Source organism: Macrobrachium rosenbergii, chromosome 51 (assembly GCF_040412425.1).
Source record: "Macrobrachium rosenbergii isolate ZJJX-2024 chromosome 51, ASM4041242v1, whole genome shotgun sequence".
NCBI lineage: Eukaryota > Metazoa > Arthropoda > Malacostraca > Decapoda > Palaemonidae > Macrobrachium > Macrobrachium rosenbergii.
The window spans coordinates 4892974-4907121 of record NC_089791.1 but is presented as its reverse complement, the minus strand read 5'-3'; the positions used below and the strand labels follow the sequence as shown (position 1 = coordinate 4907121).

At 34.3% G+C, this 14148-nt stretch overlaps 1 protein-coding gene across 5 annotated transcripts in view; it reads right to left on the bottom strand.

Moving 5' to 3' along the window:
- Positions 1-14148, bottom strand: part of LOC136833121 (sodium channel protein 1 brain-like) — a 564124-nt gene that overhangs the window by 64139 nt on the left and 485837 nt on the right. The window lies entirely within an intron of this gene.

The following is a 14148-nucleotide window of genomic DNA, read 5'->3' as shown; positions in this document are numbered from 1 at the left end:
AGGGATGCAGTAGTCCCAATATGATTTCAAGAATGTGCAGTTACATCTATGATTCTTTCCTTTTATGTTCTCAGTGTCTGAGTGAATAAAATGATGGTTTGACGCTTGAGTGGCTGGTGATCCAAATCACAGAGGAGATGGTAAAGGGTAACATCTAGTTTTAGGCGATACTGCCTACTTATAGTGTGTACATAACCAAAGGCCCATTAGAAAGGAAGAGTAACCGCATCCACTCACTGCTAGTGGGATCATATGTCAAATATAACAGACATTTCAGTGTTTGACACTAGCTACTCTGGTTTGAGCACTTATCACAACTAACTGTCAAAGCAGGTCAAAAGAGTATTTCAAAAAATGAAGTACCCAGTCTTAGAGTACCCAGCTCAAACACCTGTTAGTTTTGCATTTCAGTTGTAGCTCGCAGAGCACTTAGTGATTTTCTAATGAGTTATTCCTTTCAACAAGCTTAGCTTTGCTGCTCTTGGGGTGTACTGCCTTTGGTATTTAACTTTCCCTTGGTGTTAGGGTTAAAGAACTGCCTGCAATTGTTTATTTACTGCGAAAATTCTGTGTTCTCATGAATGAAGAGCTTTCTTTGCCTGCATTAGCTACACCTTTTTTTGTGCAATTTTAATATTACTGTATTTAAAAGTTCTCTGACAATGACTTAATTGACTAGATTACTATTCTGCCCTTATTAAAGCAAAGATTCTGGCTATGGACAGTTTACTTTATCACACTCAAATGCCTCTTTTATCTGTCACACACTAGATCAGTTTACTTTACCTGAAACGCAATAGCAAAATTAGTTTCCAACTTTAATTCACTGTTGTAACCATTTTTCACAACTTTTTCAGAAGATCAAAATTTCCTTTGTTTTTAATTTTATTTACCATCATAAAACAAAATATTTCTAAAGGAGAAACTCATAAAAATGTGTCCTTCACCAATTTAGAGCTTGCAAGGATCATCTTTATTTTTGCGAGTGAATATGTGAATACTTAAAGCTTTCGATACACATCGTTTCATACTAAAACTATTGCACTATATTCATTAAATAACCTTATCTGCTTTCCCTTGGAAACACAACTATGAAACTACAGTGAACCCTAGTTAAGCTGAAAATGCTGACACATGGTAGGTCCTTCACAGCAAATATCAGTACCAACAGAAGTTTCCTGTTTAGCAAAATATGCCATGCTGTTTTTCTTTCATTTCGTAAGCACTTGTACATGCTAAAACTAATCAGAAGACATTAACTATCAGGCCTTTCAGAATGATCTATACACAGCTTCCATGCTACATGGATGGTGTTCTTATCATGCACAATGTTTGTTTGAATTTTGTATTCTGATCATTTGCCATAAATGCAGGTACAATTTTTTTTTTCACAAAGGTCGAACATAGTTCAGTAATGAATATGTATTTGTTTTTAAAATAATGTAATAAACTATAATTATTTACATTTCATAATCCTGTATTTTTTACGATATAGATTTGAGAATCTACCAGTTAAATTATGAATTATAAATATCTGTAGTTTCTCTTTTTTTTATAATCTGCTTTCACCACAAACATGGCTGAGTATACTGAACATCCTTTCAAGACTATTTCCAACCAAGAACAAAGCAATCCTTGTAAGAAAATAGCCAATCAAGTAACTATTGAACATGGGCAAATCATGAAAATTAAAATTTCAAGATAAAATAACGTACGATACAAAAACCAAATTAAATATCAATAAAACAAAATAAAAGCAAATGAAGTGACTGGATCTTGGTTTGAATCCTGGGTAAGGACACGATGGGCCCACTCTATTGAAAACCCATTTGGCCTTCACTGGCAGAGCAATGAACTAAGTACCCTATATAGGTAATTAGATGAACGTGATGGTTACAGCCAAAATACTTGCAGATAACCAAAAGGCAAATACAATCTGGCAACATACCACTAAGGGGAATAAAAACAGTGTTAATAATTGTTAACAAATTCTGATAACACCAGTGGTAGTTGTTCAAAAAAAAGAGCTTGATCAAACCACACGGCTAAAAATCTCAACTCTTAAAGGGGTGGCCTAAAGGATTTGTTTTTATAAAGGAATAAGATTACTGTAATGAGGATGGTTCACACAAGATATTTTTAAATGTATAGCATTCTCTGCAGATGGGAACTGGGTCATAAATGGAGGTCATGAAGAATGATATTTGTGTGTACACTTCTGTTATGGGATATCACTTCTACATTTCTTTGTTTGCACTGATTACTGTCACAGTGCTAGTGTTCATAATATATTTTTTTTGGATACTATGTTTTTGGGAGAATCCCACTAGGTTTCATCAGTTTTCAGATGTTGCTATTTGTACCATTTAAGTAGTATTCAAAATTATTACACAACCGAACGGATGAAATTTTCTCTAATCCAGTTGCATTAGAGATCTCGGTGAAGCAAAATGTGAAAAGGTTCAAAAGCTATCCGTTTTGGGTTTTGATAGGCCACAGTTTTTTGTCATGTGGGGAAGGGGTGCACAGTAGTGACATATGGGAATTTTGGAATTTTTATTGAGCTACCAGGGTCCTGCTACTGTATTTTGCCAGTTCTAAAGACCTTATCGTCAATAATATCAGTCATTTAAGATCAACGTCCATATCAGGAATGAAAAAGTATCTTCTTTCTCTGCATCCTTTCCCACCTGTATGTGGGGTCGATGTTTCTGACAGCTTTCCTCCACCTGGCTCGGTCAAACACATCGTCCTCTGACAATTGCTTGTCTCTCAGGTCTTCTCTAACTACATCCATCCACCTTCGCTTCGGTCTTCCTCTTGCTCTCCCACCAGGCACTCCATCTGCATCACTCTCCTCCCTACAAATGTCCCATCCCTTCTCATCACATGGCCTTACCACTGCAGTCTTCTTTCCTGGGCCTTCTTTGTTAGTTCTACGATTTTTGTAGTTCCTCTTATTCTTTCATTTATGATCCTGTCCATTTTTGTTACTCCACACATCCACCTGAGCATTTTCATCTCTACTGCATCCAATTTCTTCTCTTGCACTCTCTTTACCGCCCATGTTTCTTTCTTTAACTTTTATGTTGATTCTGGGTTGCACAAGACACCTCGCATATTTCTCCAGTTTTTCCATCCAGCCTGCACTCTGTTATTTCTACATCCAAATTTCCATTATCAGCCACTGTTAAACCAGGATACCTAAATTTTTCTACTCGGTTTAACCTTGTCCCCTCCATACTAATCTCGGAGTCTTGATCTTCATTAAAACTTAGGTATTCAGTCTTCTTCCTACTGATCTTTAATCCTCTGTCTTCCAGTACCTTCCTCCATTGCTCTAGTTTTGACTCCACTACCCCTTTGTTGGTGCTGCATAACACGATGTCATCAGCAAACAAAATGCACCAGGGGGATTGATCTCTTATTCCTTGAGATAGCACATCCATTATCAGGTCAAAAAGATATGGACTTAAAGCAGAGACCGATGTAAACCAACTCTTACTGGTATCCATTCAGAACCCAACACAGGAATGAAAAAAGTATATGAGTAATAAAAAAACTCCATGCTGATTGTTGGGTCAGTAATAATAATAATTCACATATGCTTATTGACACAAAGGTAAAAAATGATTTTAATATCATGCAAAAACAAAATTTAATTTCCCTGTAATCATTATGCGTAGTTCATGACATTGCTGTATTGTACAGAACTGATAAGCATTTTCAACTACTTCCTGCCCATTTCTGGTTTTTGAAACAGAAATTAGGTTTCATTTGCTGAAATGGAATTTAGTCTCAAAAATCAGATTTTCCACAGTTATTTCTTATTCAACAATTACTCTAAACAAAAATTCAATCTCATAAAATATAGTAAACTGTAAACATGAGAGTTTATTTTGATAATAGAAGCTACCGTCTAATTAGAGTACTGTATCTCAAAATTATATTACAGTTTACCGAACACATTGCCTGTTCCTTAAATGGCAAATTCTGTTGTTTAGAACTTCGCAAGAAGGGCAAAACATTATGTTCTGCATCTATGCTTTAGGCATCTTGATTGCACTCACCAACTGGTAAAATGTAACTTAAAACTTAAAACGGCAAGGTATAAAATTACAAAAGAATTAGGAACAACAGGATATACAGAAGTGACAAATAAAGTGCAGTTTCATTATTGCCAGCTCAAATAACTCACCCTGTCTTTAAAATGAACAAATTAAAAAGAAAGACTCCTTCTGTCCAAGAGAAAATCAGTGCTCAAAGAAAAAATAGAAAATAATCTTAAAAACAGACAGAAAAAAATAATTGTTTAAAAACTGAGCAGATAGTCAAACCTTGGGAAAGAAATTGTGTAAGTTTAGTCTCATTGAACCCATCTTCTTCTTGTTTATTGATCAATTTATAAGATTGAAGGGTGCAGTTATTTCCATTTACATTCTAAAAGACATTTTCTCTTTCCAGTAAATCACAATGACGTTCAACAAACACACCATCACAAAACATGAACACATTATAACAACTGTTAAATTATTGTAGAAACAAAATATTATTCAATAATCAACATCAACCAGTTTCATCTACCTATGTTTTATATATTAACATGACAAAAAGAATGCAATTTAGCAAAAAACATGCAAAACTTGGCTATGTTCACAGCCAAAGCTAAAACGACTGGATCTGAAATGGAAAATCGGCAACAGCAAGACAAGAAAACTGCAGTAAGCTATTTAATGCAAAGTTAAAAACAAGTGAATGTGAACATTGCCACTTGAAATGTGTAATTCTAGTAAGCATGACATTTTAAAATAAAAGCTAACATAAATACAAGCATAATGATACAGCACAATAAAAGCAGAGTCACAATACCGTTTCGCTAATATAAGATCCATCACAGTTGAAAGGTGAAGGGGGGGTGGGGGTTTAAGCCTGCAGTGTTGCTTTTAAATATTAAAGAAATTTAATCATCATTATAATTATCACAAACCTGTTTGAAGAAATAAAAAACCTGTTATGAATCAATTTTTTATGGATACTTTAAAATTCAGTTCATGATTACTACTAAATGTATACTATAAGGGATCTTTCACACTACAGTATTTGAAAAGGGCTAGAGGTTGCTATAATACAAACTTGTCTCCCTGTTGAAGATTACTAAGTAACAAAAAATAAAAAAAGGGGGTTCACTAAAAAATTGTGTATAAAATATATGATTCAACAACTACAAAATAAAAAAAAATTTCTTCTTGCAGATACTGTAAGGGGCAACAGTACAGTGTACTGTACTGTACTGTACAAGGGTATATTTTGGTAGGAATAAAATGTCTGCTTATCTCAGCTCTGTAGCTGTATACAAAGTCATTATGCATAAAAAAGCAATATTATAACTGCCTTGTGTAAGCAGGCACAAAAAGAATGAGGTAAATTTTCTGGAAAAAACAAATGACTCAAAATAGGCCAGGTCTCTGTATCTATCATACCAATGATACCATAAACTTGCTTAACAGTTCAAAGCCAGAATTATCAATTCAAAACAGTAAAGAATACTTCACAGATGTAAAATCTCTGCTCAAGACTGCATGTGCTTCGATCATACTTGGCTACAAACTCTTGCTCTTCATTACATACATCATAATTTATTATCTTGATCAAATTATCCGCTATAATTCTAGTTAGATTCAAACCTTAATCTTGGATGATATACATGATTATCAATAAGAAAAGCAAGTATCAAACACAGAATATTGCCCTCACTTTATGTGGAATTCAATTTTAATATGACTTAATGTACTAAAAGTAGCAATCCACAAAGAATGAGTAACTCTTAATAGTGTAATAAAACAAAGGATTCATAAATATGAGTAAAATCAGGGTGGCTTCCAAATAAAAACTGCAAAGCAAACACTTTCTGTGAGCTATGGTGGAAAGAAAGCATTTATGCTTGAGAAAAGATGGTTTGGTATGAAATCATTTATCCTTTCACCGGTCGTTTTGTTTTCAATTTTTCGAGAAATAAACACAGCCCTGCTATGCAACCCAGAAGAACAAACAGGTAGCCTGTCCACCGGTACACGATTTCTGACATGGCAGTGCTGAGAACTAAACCTAAAACCTGATTAATTCAGCTAAACTTTTATTGCTCCTGGCTACCTCGAGAATTTAATTTTTTTAAACAAATACGTACTTGGTTTGCCAACAGTATTATCTACATAATCCTCTAATCCTTGACAATGATCCCTGTTATTCTCATTCCCTAAATTACTAAAAACATGCATGAAGGTGATTCTCATATCTCTTAAATCCAATTCTTATGAACTGCTTTCATGTAAATATGATGAAAATCAATACTGTACTGCATCTTATTATATTGAATGACCCTGTGAGGTGGATTGCTGACAAGTGCCACTTCCTTGCCTCAGTCATCTGTAGGAGAAACACCAATTCTTAGAGGTAAACTCCATCTCAATGTTCAGGGATGTTTTGAATTCCAATCTGGAATATTCAACAGCATCTCTGATACAGTGGTGCTCGGTACTAAGGACATCCTTAATATTTTTTATTATCTCATTCTGAAACTCAAACCACCCTAAGACAGAATTTCCTTATTAAGGACCACTGTCTGGGCAAATTGGGCCTGAGTAACCACATTGTTGATACACAACAAAGACTTGGAAGCATCTGATGAAGGACCATAGTCCTGGAAGGAACAGGAACTTCAGGGGAAAGAGGGTGGGTCCTGTTGGGGCCTTCCTCAACATCATGTTATTGCGTGCAAGAGTCTTTATTCTCTTTTGAGGGATCCCTATCATGCAATTACCCAGGAAGTGTCCCCCGGTCTTCTAGTTCAAGAGGAAAGCTCAATGGCAGTGTCCACTTCATGCCCAGTACTGGGGCATCTAACCCAATATATGACTTTTGATCCCCCTTGGAGGAGTCATATACAGAGACCTTGAATTCCTGTATCTAGGCGTACTGGCCAGGACATGGAATCTGCTTAGAGAAAGAGGGGGAACACTCTCTGTCAGAGCTCTGCTAGGAAGATGTGTTCTCCTCCCCCCTGCGCTCCCTCTGAAACCCTGGACCCAAAAGGCTAGTCTGAATCCAGCCTTTCCACCGTGATTCACTGCCAAGAGCAAGTTGCTTATTGTGTACATATCCAGGAAATACCTAAAACACAACAACTTCATGCCAGCAGGAATATGTTCATGACAGGTGATATGTACCATCTCATTGCAAAACAGTGGATTATGCAGTTTGTAGTGGCGAAAGCAGCCTTTGGGCTTAACAAATTAGCAGCCCTGTAGTAAGCAGAGACAAAGAACCAAGAGAAACGGTCTAATGCGAGCTGCCTGTATCTATTCGATAAGCAGAACATGCACCCATATGAAATGGACTGACTTTGTTATAAGTATTATGGCCGTGACAACTGGGTAAGAGACCATCTCAGGTCTCTTACATTCTCTTAGTAATAATTATTGATGTCATCCCTTAAATCAGAATTAAGCTAGAGGTACCAGTGCAAGGTACAATAGTTTAATATATTAACATATAAAGGAGATAAATCTATAGCCCACAAAGAAAAATCATGAATTTCATAATAAATAGTTTTTACAATTGTGAGCCTTGACATCTTATTGAGCAACAAGAGCAGTAATGGCTGATATGTATAACCTATCGGTATTGCAATAATAATACAGCACTGTAATGCTCTGGTATTCTATTAAGGTCTAGCCTAGCAAGTTAATTTAAAAAAACACATGTAAACCTAAATTGTATAGCACTTCATTTAAAACAGTTACATAATATTATTATTATCTGATATATTTTATTTATTTATTCATTTTACAAAGGCATGTCCATGCTCAAATGTTCAATTTAAGTTTCAGCTGTATTTTGGACATTTGTAAACTTGCATATTTTTATAAACAATGGTAGCCTAACAAAACTACACTAAGGTATCACATTAGTAGGGTGTATTCATTGGTATTGTCTTTCAAGTTATTACTGAATATCCAGTTAACACTCAATGAGATGTGTTTGTAATTGAAACTTGCCTAACATAACAACATTAAACTACCACCTATCTTAATAATTTGAGGATTATGGCTCCTATTATTGCACTGGTAGCTAATTTACCATTGAAACTATCAATTTAATATCAACGACAGTACTATTTGCTACTTCCAATGAGGAGCCGAACTTTATGTCTTCTTTGAGGTTGTGACGTCACCATCCAACAGAGTAATACATACTAAGAATAGACATAGAAATAGATATCTGGTCTAATAAGTTTAATAATTTTCTATCATGGAGAGAGAAAATAGGTTTTGCGAGCCCATGTAATGGAAAAGTTTCACGAGTTTGAAAAAATCCTGATATGACTTGAATGTCTAATGAATTTCAGGTAAATTGGGATGGCACCTCTCTCCCCATTCCCAAGGCAATGTTAGGATACAGCTGGACTTCAGTCACTTTCAAACAATCAAAGTAAAATTTGTGACACATCTGTTCATGGTATGCCTCTACAATTTTAAAAGCTTGTATTTCAAAACAGAAGTTAAAAAATATCACTTAAAGCACTGATTTCTATATCACGCTTCAAACAATTTTGATATAATCAACATAAAATTTGTCTAGACGTGTCTGACCGAGGAACTAAATTAAGTTTCATACCCTAAGTTTTAGCAGAATTTTTGCCTGTTTTTTAGGGATGATAGCAGAACTGCATTTTGAAAGTTTATATTTTGCTATCCTAATGAAGAACATTGTACTATTCATGTACAACAATTGGTATAAAAGGAGTAGGCACTTCAAATTTCCTAAATTATTTGAGAAATTGTAACAGGAAAAAGTAAAAGGCAGCAGAATGAGTTTTGGGGGCTGAAACTTAAGTGCTGTAGGTACTTTCTCCGTTACAAAGTATGAAATTCATAGCCATTCTAAATACATGAAGATTTTCCTTCCTTAATGAACCAACCTCCTAATCACAAGGCTTACAAGCAACAAAATGGAGAAATCTTTGTATAGAATGCAAATGGTAAATGATATAGAGATATGGAAAAAAAAAAACTCCCGTTCTCAGCTTTTGCTGTAATAATTAATTTCAATGAATAGTTCTTTATTCGTTACCGAAAATACATGATGTGAAAAGGTACTGTATTTAATGGTATATAAGACTCGCTATAAAAAAAAAATGGTTAAACAAACGCCGAAGTCTTATGTGCAAAGCTTAGGTATCGGGTAGGCAAATGTTTACCAAGACGCTGTAAGACTACCCATACTTTTACCTATCCAAACTTCATATTACTTTAATATTACTGTCATTTACCAAAAATTATCAACATAATCATTATCACTATTTCTATCGTTTCAGGCATTTTAATTAAAGAGAGAATTATCGTACAAATAAAAGCTGGATGCTTTGAGACGAATACAGTATCTTGTTTAACCCAAACCCTAAGATGTTAACTGTAACTGTTCCTGAACTCTTATGCATGTTACTGTCTATTTATGTCATGCCTGCCACATATATCTTACTGTGGTGTTTTTACCTGGACTTGTCTTTTAGTTTTTAAATAAACTTGAAATTAGGGTGACAAAGATGAGTAATGTCGACAATGATTACTGTTGCTGGAAGCCTTACTAGCACCACTGCCATCTATTGTTGCACTACTCATGAGCCATTTCTCATTTGGTGTTTTTCATAAAAGGGCATCTTGCTACCACGAGCGTAACAACAACATGCATTATTTAAAGGCAGTGATGAGTTTTTAGGCTTTGAAAAATGAAAATGTTAGTGAATTTTCAAGATCTGAAGATAACACTTCTGTTACAGAATAGTGATGTTTTCCAAACTGCTTATTGTTTTTCTTTGTATGAAGACCATACTGGTAGCTTGTTCTCTTATAACAAGTTTTTGCAGTACCTAATGTATTTTTTATTTCTTCTTGGCATGTTTTATTACTGCATTTAAGTATATTTTCACAAAACAGGACTCCCCCTTCTTGTCTGATTTTTATCTCTACTGGTACCTTGTTATGAATTATTTTCTGCTATGCTGCACCATAAGCTGATTTTGTTTTTCATGTAAATTACAGTAGAACTATTATTCAAAAAGATTTTTCCTGCTATCCTAGCTGCATGTTTTGTATAAAATATTTTCTTCCATATCCTTAATATTACCCTCTGAAATGGGAGAAGGGAGTGGGACTTTTTATGCCATCAAAAACGGCCTATTTAAATTAAAAATACTTCCTATGAAAAATCACATTTTTGTCTATCTACAAATCTAATGAATACAAACATCAGGACCCTGCTAAGATACACACTTTTCTGTTTAATATCCAAAGTCATAAAGTAACTATTTTCATTAGCTATAATATACCTAAATAAAGACAATACATCTTTCGAGAAAAACAAGTAATTACTTACTGTACTTGGGATGATGTGAAATGCTTTTCTAATTGCATTCGTACATTGTCAATACTGTACTATACCTTATATGACTTTAATTACACTGCATGATCATTTGGACAATATTCTGTGTCGATATTTGCAATTGCTCAACTTACAAACTTGGAAGAGTGATATGTCTAAATTCATCCTTGTAATATCTGATTTTTAAAATCACTTCCTTTAGAAAAATGGGGATGTACTGATCCATATACTGTATACTGATTCTGCTGATCTGGAGGGAAAGGCCTTCTACAAACGGTAAAATTCCCGTAAAACACTTTGCACCAAGATTATCTAACAATAAAATAGTCTATTATGAATAAGCTGATAGTCTCGAAGATGCTGTATCTTGATTTATACTCAACAACAAGACATAATTTTACCCATGGGGCATTTGGCTATATAGTTCTCATGACGAGAGCTGGACATTAAACTGTCAGCATTTCTTTGGGGGATGGTGAAATCTAAATATGCACAATCAAAGAACTGAATGTGACAGCTTATGTAAGGAAATATGGATTGGTCATTCCCTTGATATACGGCATGAAATTCAGGGGTGGCTAAATTCATTAGAAAAGTTTGTTTGTAGAGGGAGACACTCACAACTAATTTGCATGCAGGAATGGGGTCATTTGATATCATCTTTTTTATACAGCTGGAAACCACAAACATGTCTGGCAAGCAGCACAAAGATTTGCAGTATCCAGCCAGTGGAAACTTTGGACAATGACCAGAAAGGACCACACAAGCCTCTAAACCAAAGTTTAAAGCATCTGAGTCCAGCCATAATATTTTGAATGGAATTTTGTTTTGTGCCTCCCAAACAGAAGAGGATTCACTTATGGTAAGGCTTACGGAAATGTATAATGAAGTCATTAATAGTTTATAGTGTCACAAAAATAAATGTCTTAGAGCAAAACTATGATAAAATCTCACTGATTCATAACTACTTGGGAGTCAAAAAGATAAATTTCATGATTAGAAAAATCATAATTAAAAACCCAAGAAAGAAGGCTTATGGGGTCAGTATCATAACCAGCCAGACAATGAACGTTTAGACTACAACTGCCTATTGGGTTACATTAGACAGAAAACAGGGAAGAAAACAAGGCAAAGAAATAATTCAGAATAGAATGTTTTGTGAAATGCATAACCTAGATTGGCCCGAAAAGTGGTGTCATGAGATAATATCAAGTTAGCACTATGACAAAGGCAAATCTAAAGGCAGGTCTCACAAAAATAGAAAATATGACATGAGCTGTAAAAGCCCAATTTGCGAATTTATTAGGGTGTCTGAAGGAACACTAAGGGCAGACCTCCTTGCAAAATTAACGAAAAGCTTTAATGACGCATTAAATACTTCAATTTAATAAAGTGATACCAACTGTGCTACAGCTTCTTCAAAGATACTAGCCTATCATTGCACTATTCTATACCAAGATTTGTTCTGGTCTTATATTTAAGTACAGCCTACTAAAGGCCTCTGCCTACATGCTAACAGCATACATAGTTATGGTATCAGTAATATACATAAAATTATTAGTATCTTGGTTAGAGAACAAGAGCCAGCTGCAGGATATGTGAATTCCTATATAAATAAGTGGCCTTTAAATTTCAACCATCATTCCTTTGCATCATAGAATACAGACCATAAGCACTACAAGACATGACCAAAGGGAAGGTTGGCAAAAAGTTGGAATCTGTTTGAGCTAGGGAGAGCATATAGAAGAGCCAGGGAGCAATGATCCAAGGACAGAATTGGAATAAGCAAGGCTTATAGTAAGAATATAGCTGTTCCTATATGCATCTTACAGAGACCAAGTAATGTACATAATGATATCACAAATCTTTTCCACAACAATGACAACATCTATCTCTGTTCCACTCTCTTTAGTAAGCCAGTGGGAAGACTGTGTGATAATTGTACTACACCTTATGGTGAGCATTGTCTGATTTGCTAGAAGACATTTCACTAGAACTTTCATGGTTGCGCCATTTGACAAAAAATTACACAAGGGATACTAAGTTCTGATCAGTAAGCCTGTAAACAATGTCCTTTCCAAAAATACTTGATAAATAATCTCTTCAATGTTCTCCTAATAAATACAGTTAGGTATTGGGCTGTAAAAAAGGAGGCAGATTTTCAAAATTTCCAGGTTGCTCCAACAGATGCCTTAACTCTCTCCATACCTAATGTGATGTAAATAACTTTCTTTAATATGTACAATGATTTTATTAACAACATCACAGGTATTGGTCCCCCACCTTTTAAAGCCCCTAAAGGATAAATCTTTGTAAAGATTCCTGTAAAGGCAATGCAAAATTATTATTCATAAGAAAAAGTTTAGAATAAAATCTCAACGTTCTACTTTAAGTCAGAGCATATAATATGAAAACATGCCTAGAATATAAAGGTGTTTTTCACCTCTGGATCCCACAACTGTAATTGTTGCGTATTAAACTTGCAATTGAAATATTCTAACATGCAATTTATATCTCCTTTCTATTACTATTCTGTAATGTTAAGATATAAAGACGCCTTAAATCTCAATAATACTGACAGATAATTGTATGCCTTAATTCATAGTGTTTGGACAATTCACTGCAAAACTAGGTGGTTTTAATTGTTTTTCACACTGTATGAATATTTATATGGAAACAATACAACAATAACTTTGCTCTAGAACTTTGAATGGTTATATATTCCAAATATAAATAAAGAAGTAACACTTTAATTACAAACCCACTAAGATAACATCTTGGAATGGGTATGTAAGGAAAGAAGTTACAGAATTCACAGGAACTTACTTCCTAATAATAAAATGTTTAATGACTTTACATATACTTTTTGCTTTAATCTTCTTCTTTAAGTATATTAATCTGACACTAGGAACAATAAGCTGATATTTTTAAACTCTGATTCTTAATATTTTTTGAGAAAGACATCACTCATATTGAAGTCAGAGTACGATGTTACCAAGTGATGCTGCATATATGGATGAATTAACGAAATTAATCATGCTTAGATGATAAATTGCTTTATAAAATTTGTGGGAAAGGCATTGCTACATACTTTCCAATAATACCCCTGAAATCTATGTTTAGGGCATACTTCATTTTATCCATCAAAAGGCATGACTGTGTAAGAACTGGTGGAATGCATTCAAGCTACCTAACTTTGTACAGGTTAACTGGAAATCCTTAAAGGCTTGCATAAAATATCCTCATAAAATTCTAAGAAGTAATAAGTACTGTATCAAAATTATTACTATAATGATACTGTGCTGCTGTACTTTTGCACATAAGCATGTCATCACAAGAGGTATTTTAGAAAGCTAGAAAAAGTATTATAATACTCTTGCATACTAGATTATGAAATCTACCAGTTTACTTACACCCATCACCTGATTCATGATGGCAGGATCTTCTAAATTCTGGATGGGTAGTTCCAAGAACAGAAACAAAGTTCTAAAGACTTGATTACTTCATCTTTAAAATTAACAACACAGTATTGGGGAGTTCAAATACCTAACAAACTCCCACTATCAAATTTCATACTGAGTGATTCATAAAAAAAAAGAATTTTTGCTTTCAATTTACATGAAAAAATTGATTTTAGACTAATATTTTGAAAATATACTTTGTGAAAGGTGAAACACTTGAAATCACTTGCTAAAACAGTATTCCTGTACT